At 40.5% G+C, this 8,549-nt stretch overlaps 1 protein-coding gene across 2 annotated transcripts in view; it reads left to right on the top strand.

Annotated features, from left to right (window-relative positions):
- The window catches only part of LOC108628493 (lachesin), a 46,985-nt gene that overhangs the window by 30,851 nt on the left and 7,585 nt on the right, over positions 1-8,549 (top strand). The window lies entirely within an intron of this gene.

The raw sequence follows: 8,549 nt of genomic DNA, 5'->3' as shown, positions 1-8,549 counted from the left end.
TTCCGACGTCTGATTTCTTTTTAAAAAATGCGTTTCTAAAGTGCATAAACGTGTGGGATTGACTGTATAGCCAATACATCCTTAACACAAACCGGAGCTGGCCAGAGATCATTGTCCCAAACTGTATAGATTTTCGCACATATTTACTTTACTGTTTCCATTTACTATAAAAGATAATATAGTCTTTTCATAAATCTTCAAAAATAAAGCAATGAAATGAAGAATTGTTATATTAAACACAGAACGTATGATTGTTGTAATTATATGAAAATTATACTAACGATTTTATACTGAGATTTGTATGTTTCGTATCACTTCTACGATCGTAGGAGTAATTTATATGATGTAAACGGTGTGTCAAATATTTTATACAAAAACGATAGTAAATTTGACACTGAATTTTTGTTCGATTAAATTCATCTGATTCTCATATTAAAAAACGCTCATGCAATTCTGTATGAATTTATATCATATATTTACATCTCGTCCAACTTTTATGTGTTAACTTATGGACAGGAGTGTACCAACGCGACACGTGGCATTTCCCGGAACCGTTCGTTCAGATTTTATAAGCAATTTCGCGGCTGTTTTCTCTTCGAACAGGATTCAGCGTGGAGAACATTTCGTGATCAAATTTCGACGAACGCTGCACACAAAAACAAGAACGAAACTCTATACCGAGGATTTATGTAGGTTTCATACCATTTTTTATTTTTACCTTAATATGAATTTCCCATCGGACTATCACCGATACGAACATAATTTCTATTCCCAGATAAATGAGCCAGTATATAAAAACTATTCTAACTTCGCTCAAACAAAGTAGCGATCCATTCTATTCGGCAATTATCATTCTTTAAAAGCTCGCCAGGCTCTTAAAACTGTCCGATCTTTTTCGAGAACGTACCGCGGCGACGTATAAACCCGAGGAACCTCGTACGAGGCGAGAGTGTATACCGTGTAAGACGCGCAATGGCTCGTAATTACGGTGTCGGAGTAAAGCTCGGTGGTCCTTTTTACGTCGGCGACAAATCACACGGAGGAGTTTACTGCTCGTTGTAGATCTTCAATCCGGTTCATTAGAGGTGTCCCGATGTAACGGCGGCCGCGTTGAACGTGGATCAGCGTAGTGCCGAAGGGAAACGTCCCCGGGACGGGGCTCTCGCGAATTAATACAGGCTTTGCTGTGACCCTGGTTTGTTTCGCGACGAAAAGGAGCTTACGTTAGGAAGTTTCCATTATGGTACCCTGATGGAACGACCGACGGATTCCCGTTTTCTTTTTCTCCCATTGCGAAACGTCGTTTCCTTTCACGAGCCTGAAAACGTTGCTTCTTCGTTCGGTCACCGAAAATTACTCGTCCACCGTGAAAATTTCTACAGGATTCTTCTCGGCAGCGCAATTGGTTTAATTTAAAGTTTTAACTCGTTCGTTCGGTCGGATTGGAGGAACTGCTCCCTCTTCATTGGCAAGTAACCTTTAATTATTTAACGAAGTTTAATACCCGTTTAGGACATTATTAGATGAAGCACAAAATAACTTTGGAAAGAGGGAACCAAGTGTATACAATAGGGTTATTGATTATTCCTAATAGTCAGACTCCAGAAGAACGTCAAGATGTAATAAGACATAGTGAATTATAATGAATATGTTTTCGTGCCCGGGCAATCTATCATTCATTTATCCGATGTGTAATTTATCGCGAAATTATTAATGGCATTGCTTAAATGAGTTGACCGCGGTAGCTATCGATAGTTTCGTGATGGACGATTATCGCGAAATAATATGGGTCACCGCGATAAGTTACCGTAAATATTTTAATCCGTCCCGATTAAAATAAATGTCGCTTTAATAAACAAGTTTAACATTTATACCTGTCGCATCGCAAGGAGATAAAAATAATTGGAAATAGGATGCTCAGGTAATTTTTTTTTTTTTTAATTCTGCCATGAAATGAGTGACGTTGCACAATATGCACTAGAGAGGGAAAAGATTTTCCTGCACAGGATTTTAAAAACCGATTTGTACTTGAATCCCGGCGCAACGAAGGGTTTAGAAAAAAATTTATGCATTACGCGGTATCGTTCACCGGCAAAGATTACCAGAGGCTATCTCCTCCTGTAATCTCATCGTTTTACAAAAAAAAAAAGACATTACACGTTTAATCCGGCGAAACGGTGAATAGACGGCGGCCCGATTGGAAGTTTAAACGCGTAGAACACGGCCGGGAAATATGATATAGAGGTAAAGGATGTTGGAAGAGGGGGAGTTAGGGGGTATATCGATTTTGGATGGAATTTGTAGCTGCTTTGATAACATTTACTTATGGGTTTCAAATACACAGAATTTCTCACGGAATCGATTCACCTGGGCTTAAATGCCCGTTCGGGTGTATACATCATAACTCTTTATCCGGTGGAAATATCATTTTTCTGATTGCATGCTTCATCCTGCCCTGCCCGATGATAGATGCTCGCCTACTCGCCGTCTCTATGCATAATTTATAGCGGATAAAACGTTTTTTATCCCGTTTATTTTTAATATAAACTGGGCGTGTACATATATTTCTTTCAGATCCGTGGAAAATCTCTCTGACAGTCTCTTTCGTAAATAATTCTTCCCCATCCCTTAATCCAGTTCCACGATCCTCTCTTCCGAGGCTACTTGCACGCATATTGAATCATCAATCGTTCTGGTCACGTTCATTTCACGAGGAATCAAATACAGTGGCTGTCAAAAGTTTGCCGAACCCCTTATATTATTCTCGCTGGCAGCAATCTTGCGGGAAAAATTTGCTCGATTTCCGGATGCGTCTGACGTTTCTCAAATTATTCATTTTTTCGGTACACACATTTTCTCGTTACCGTAAGAAAATCTGTATTAGACGAGAACCGATTATTATCATCGCGCGATGAATGAGGCGACGTTTTTCATCGTGAAGTAGCATGTATAAAAAAGCTCGACGCTAGCGAAATTGGTGGAAGTGAATTTATCATCGAACATCGCTGCAATCAGCGGAACTTTTTGCCGGCACTGTATATATCCCTCCCTTATTCATGTCGTCACGCAAAGAAGCGTAACCCAGAAACAACGCGGGGCCGCGGGACAAAATATAAAACAGAAGCCGACGATTTCCAACGAGGAAAGACGAGAGGCCACGCGTCGCAAGAAATGGCAATAATTCTCCCATAAATTCCCCCCGTAAATTCCTCACGTATCACAAGAGAGCAAACGCGAGAATCATTTCTCAACCGTGAAAAACAAAAACTGGACAGACTCGACCATCTATTCGGACTGCGTTAAAAATAAAACGAATGATAAACCATTTAAAAAAGTTCAAACTTTTTGGTGCTCCACGATATGCATTACGTATGAAATATTTTTTTAAATTCCAATCCTTCATCAATTATTATCGTTAATATTCGACGGTCTCGCGGGGAAAATAGCAAAAAACTCGTGACGTTTATTGCAGCAGAAAACGTAACTCTGAAACGGAGAAACTTTTTCAAAGACTCTGTGCGTCTTGACGAAAAAACTTGCCGGAGCAATTATCACCTTACGCCACTAACGCTCTCGGGGGTCCGAGCTCCCACGCAATTTTCAGATCAAAGCGAGCGAACGAGAGAGTAATATTTTTTTTAATTTAATTATTCCTCCTTCCTGGCAAACATGATTCCAGTTATGAAGCATTAACAAAAATGGTTGATGAAACGTTCCAACCAGCTCTTGCCGACCTCATTTGCATGAAACGCAGCTAATTGCAGGATAACATCCTCCGCGAGCCGTCGTCGCTCCGGCTAGTCCGAAGCCCGTTACTTGCTCTATGCGCTACTCTAAAGTTTTATTCCCAAAAATACAAAGAAACTGCGTCGAATATCGCCAGGGCAATGCCACGGGCAAACCCAGTTCTAGATGCATTTTTCGATTCAAATCCGGAACCATTAACGCGAATGAAAACATCTTACGCTCTGCGGAAAGTCGCAGTTTCATTATCGCGTGGAAACCCGTGAAGTCTAGCTAACATTAAACGTTGCCTACGCGTTTACGTAACTACTCTCCAGGCGGAAACACGTTTCTTGTTTCCGAAACTGTCAAACAGTTAGTGGATTCACAGTTTATTTTGATCTATGCGGAGTGAAATAATCGCAAAGAAGACATTAACGTGGCACACGTAAGTTCGTGTGGGCTTCGCGAATTAGCTGGCAGATAGTGGGGCGTTAATAGGCAAACCTGAAACCATGGAGAGCACTGTCGAATAATAACATTTGCGTAATGCTAACCCGTAGCGTGTGTACCGAGAGCGACTGGGTACCAGGCGAGTCGTCAGAGAGGAGAGAGAATGTACTAGCTACCAAGAGTATGGCTACGGATAGGGTCTGCTGGAAGAGAAGTCGTATGAAACCATGAAGCGCCTGAACCAACTCTCAAGTTGCACTAATGGTAATGGATACTCTATCTCTGTGTGTTGATCCCGTTAAACGCAAAATCTGGATCATCCTTCGAACACTTGCTGGAAACTGCCTTTCGTCCTCCGGTCGCTTCCCGCTTCCTGGTGTGAGTGCAATGTGTGTTGCTAAATGTAGCGTGTATCTACACGCCTGTCTGCGTGTAGGTAACGTGTTACGGCGGAGGAGGAATCCGGGTTGATTTTATGGGTAGCAACGTCGATGTGATTAGAACGGAAGTGCACGATGCGGTTTTCGATTTGATGGCGACGGGCGAAGTGGTCGCTCCGATCAGAGGGTTCGACGTATTGATTAAAAATTGGAATTCTTCTGCTGTCGGTTTTGATTAGAATTACAATTTTCATAGGATCACGAAAAATGGAATAGTGATTGCACATTGAGCGGACGTCGGACGATTTTGAATACATATCGAGTTTCAAATTGTATAATCAACGTTAATATTTCACGTGAAAATCAACAGGATAGGATTATATCGTTCGTAAAAGTTGAATAACAAAAGTCAATGCTGCGGAAGAACCAGGAAGGGTTGAAACTCTGCTTTCTGGACAATATAATTTTTATCTATCATTTGAGGTAGCTGTAATAAAAGACTTTCGCGATCTTTAATTCAGCCGGTTATCTGGCTGGTCTTAACGGTGCAAGTAAATCATCTTTAAACGAGCAGTTTCCCTGTAAATGGATAGGGGTCATGAATGGCCCGTTGTTTGACCCGCTCGGCAAACCCGCGGCGCCATTTAATAATCGCTTGTTTGTACCCGTCACTTCCTGTTTTAATGGACAAACTTTTCGGGACCTTATACTTAGCTCGGAACGCGAAAAATGGCACGAGTCAACGCGGCCTCGCGACATGCATCATCGACGCCATTACGTAGTCGTATATCCGGAGAAACATTGTTACTGACATCGCGTTATTCACCGGTCTTTGCATAGATCTGCATACGTACATACATTTGCAGTTAGCATCCGTAATAAGAGAATTAGAAAACTGTCTTTAGAAGCAGCGCTTAAATATTCTAGTATATCCGAAATGTGACTCATCCTTCGACGGTAAGCTCAAAATTTGCGCGAAACTATGAACGATCACCTTTAAACTTACCTAATTTTTTAATCGACTGCTATAATTTCATTTAACGACCAATTAAGGCAGTACGTTTATATTCAAAAAAGCTTCTGACCTCTTTTTTATTCAAGCTAAGCCGGCTAGCAAATATTTGGAGCATGTTTGCCTTGACTTAAATAAACGTGCCGCTTCGACAGTAGAAATTTTCATCGAACCGATGCGGAATAAAAATACGGACCTCCGATGAAAATTCTTACGGCCAGGGAAAGGTGCTAGAGCACCTTTGAACGACGATGGTATTTCACATAATCTCGTCACGTCCCCTGTATTCATTTATTTAATTTTTGTTCAGGATTTATGCAGTGAAGCTGGGAGCGCGTGTGTCGTTAATTTATGAGCGGGACGAAGCGTTTCGTTCAAAAATTGAACCGCACGGGGACGTTCCGTGAATTTTCATGAAAGGCATGGCTCGTTTCCAGGACGATTTATACGCGGATGTATCGGGTCAGCCCCGTTCGCCATATTTGATCTGGAACGTTACGAGTTTAAGCGAGGATCGCGTTTTATGTCGGTCTCGTTGTTTTCCGAAGGCGGCTCCCAGCCGTTCGTTATTCCCCGTCGCGTTCACATTCCATCCAAAATCCGCATATCTAGTCGTATCAAATTCTCGTATCGTATCACCGTTCCTTGTCATTATGTGTTCGCTCCCACTCACTTGTGATCCATAAAGATATTCAAAATCAGTAAGCATAAAAAACTAATTCGATTATACTAAATCATTAAATAAGTTCTGTGGTTGTAATCGTACAAGTCATAGAATACGTTAAGACTTACTCGTAAACCAGTGTATACATATACGAGTATGTATATATACGAGTATAGATGCAACGATGATACGCAGTAATGATATGCAGTGGTGATACGTTACGAGGAAATGATACAAGTGGGCGGAATGGGGCGCGCGCTACGCTTCTGTAACGCTAACAATTTGTTTCGATAAATTGATAATAAGTCCCGCGTTCCTATTGTTTTGCTCCGCGCTCGAGCGACCGCGCGGAACGTGGGATTCGTGCGTGAAAATTTACGTGTCTACGCTCTTCTCGAAAAATGTGCAGTATATACACGTAGCATACGTATTTATTGAATTTATTTCGTATCGACGCAATAGGCCACGACTCGACGGATTATTAAAATATTTACCTTTGTTACGCAGTCGCAATGAATTCGACAGCGGTAATTAAGACAAAGTTAATTTATGTGTAATAAAGATAGAGAGGACGCTTCGTTAGAACATGTTTCCAACAAATAGGACGCGGAATACGGTACACGTCCGGAGTTGAGATGAAAATTGAAAATAGTTTCATATAGTGGCACCGTATTGTTGCACGAGAGTACAAAATATTTGAACGCTGACTTGTCGACAGTTATAAAAATTAATCAACGGATAGCGTAAATGTTTGTTTCCTGTTGCAAATATTATGATACTTCAAAAACAGTTTGTTATTCTTACGTATTTGCCATGAACGTGTAAACAAACTGGTCTCGCTTGAACGAGGAGGTAATAGGAGTCGAAAAAGGTTGATTTCGAATTCGAAGCTGCACCCGTGATCCTGAATGAATACGGCAAATGAGCGGGTGCACGAACAAAAGCTACCAATATGTGTCTCGATACGGCCATCATAAATCGGGGCCGAAACAATTCGCATGATCGTCGCGGAAAGTTTATGCTAATGAGACCGCCGGCTTGTTAACAATTCCATTTAAATTCCGTGTGGCGAGGATAGGTGCGCGCGCGCTTATATACGGGGGTAATACACGTCGGTTACGGTTTCATTAAAACGCCTCGAATTCGACACGCCGCGGTGGGCCTTTAATTTTATTTTCGTTCCCCGCGTCGTGACACGGTGAGAGGTAACCGAGAAAACAAATGCTCCCAAAGGGAACCACGAAACGCCTCGCAAAAGCCTGGACGTAAACGCAATCGTTCGTTCCTGTTGTCTGAAATCCAATTCCAAACGGATCTTACATACCTATTTACTTACTCCGGTTATACGTTTCACGACACTTCCAGATGCTCATCTTCCATCAAAAATGAGGCGAATGAAAAAGCATCAGAAAATATTTTATTTGAATGAACATACCAATTTATTAAGTACATCATGCAGTAATAATAATATAAAAAAGTATACAATGAATCGTGGGTAGTTTCAATAAAATTTTACTTCGAATTAAAATATATGAAACAATTTTATTCAACGATTTCAGTGAAAAATGAGAGACGTTTTAAACTTGTCAATTTTTTTATAACAGAATTTTCTACAAATTTTTACCGACCAAAATGAAAGAATATGGATAGGAACCGTAAATTATAATTTTATTCACAGTATGTAAATGGTTTTGAAGCATTAAAATTGCATACAAGACATCTGTCTTTAATTGTTCATTAAAATTTCACGAATTTAAACTTGTTCATTATTCATATTCGTTCAGTTCACTTCATTTAGTTGTACAGTTTATAATATGTTGTTTTGTGACTTATACGTACGTGTGTGCAGTAGCTATAAAAACTATTGACGCTTGTACCTTTATGTTTGATCTAATACTTGCTTACAAATAAAATGCAAGTATATGATTTTCCATCACTTTGTCCTCGCGTGATCGGGAAAATTTACTACGGTACGTGTTGAGAGGAAAAAGCGTAGCTTTCTGCCAATATTTTTTGTAACCAAGCAACTGTACATACACCCTCTTGCATTTTTATTCCTCGCCTTTTTTTATCTACGAATATTTACCGTGACTCACTGGACGAATTTCACATCTTTCCTCTCTCTCGCTTTTTTTCCTCCAGAGAAACCGGAGATTCCATTTAACCACGGATAAGCGAATTCCAGGCAATTCGGTTCCTCGACGAAATAAATTCGTTCGTTGGAGAAACGTAGTGGAAGACAGAGGAAAATATAGTGGATGGTGCACAAGTTACAAAAATATCCTGTTTCATGAACGAGATTAAGATTATCAACATT

This window comes from Ceratina calcarata, unplaced genomic scaffold (genome assembly GCF_001652005.2).
Source record: "Ceratina calcarata isolate Rehan_Ccalc_2016 unplaced genomic scaffold, ASM165200v1 scaffold525.2, whole genome shotgun sequence".
Classification (NCBI taxonomy): domain Eukaryota; kingdom Metazoa; phylum Arthropoda; class Insecta; order Hymenoptera; family Apidae; genus Ceratina; species Ceratina calcarata.
This window is presented reverse-complemented; position numbering and strand designations above follow the sequence as displayed.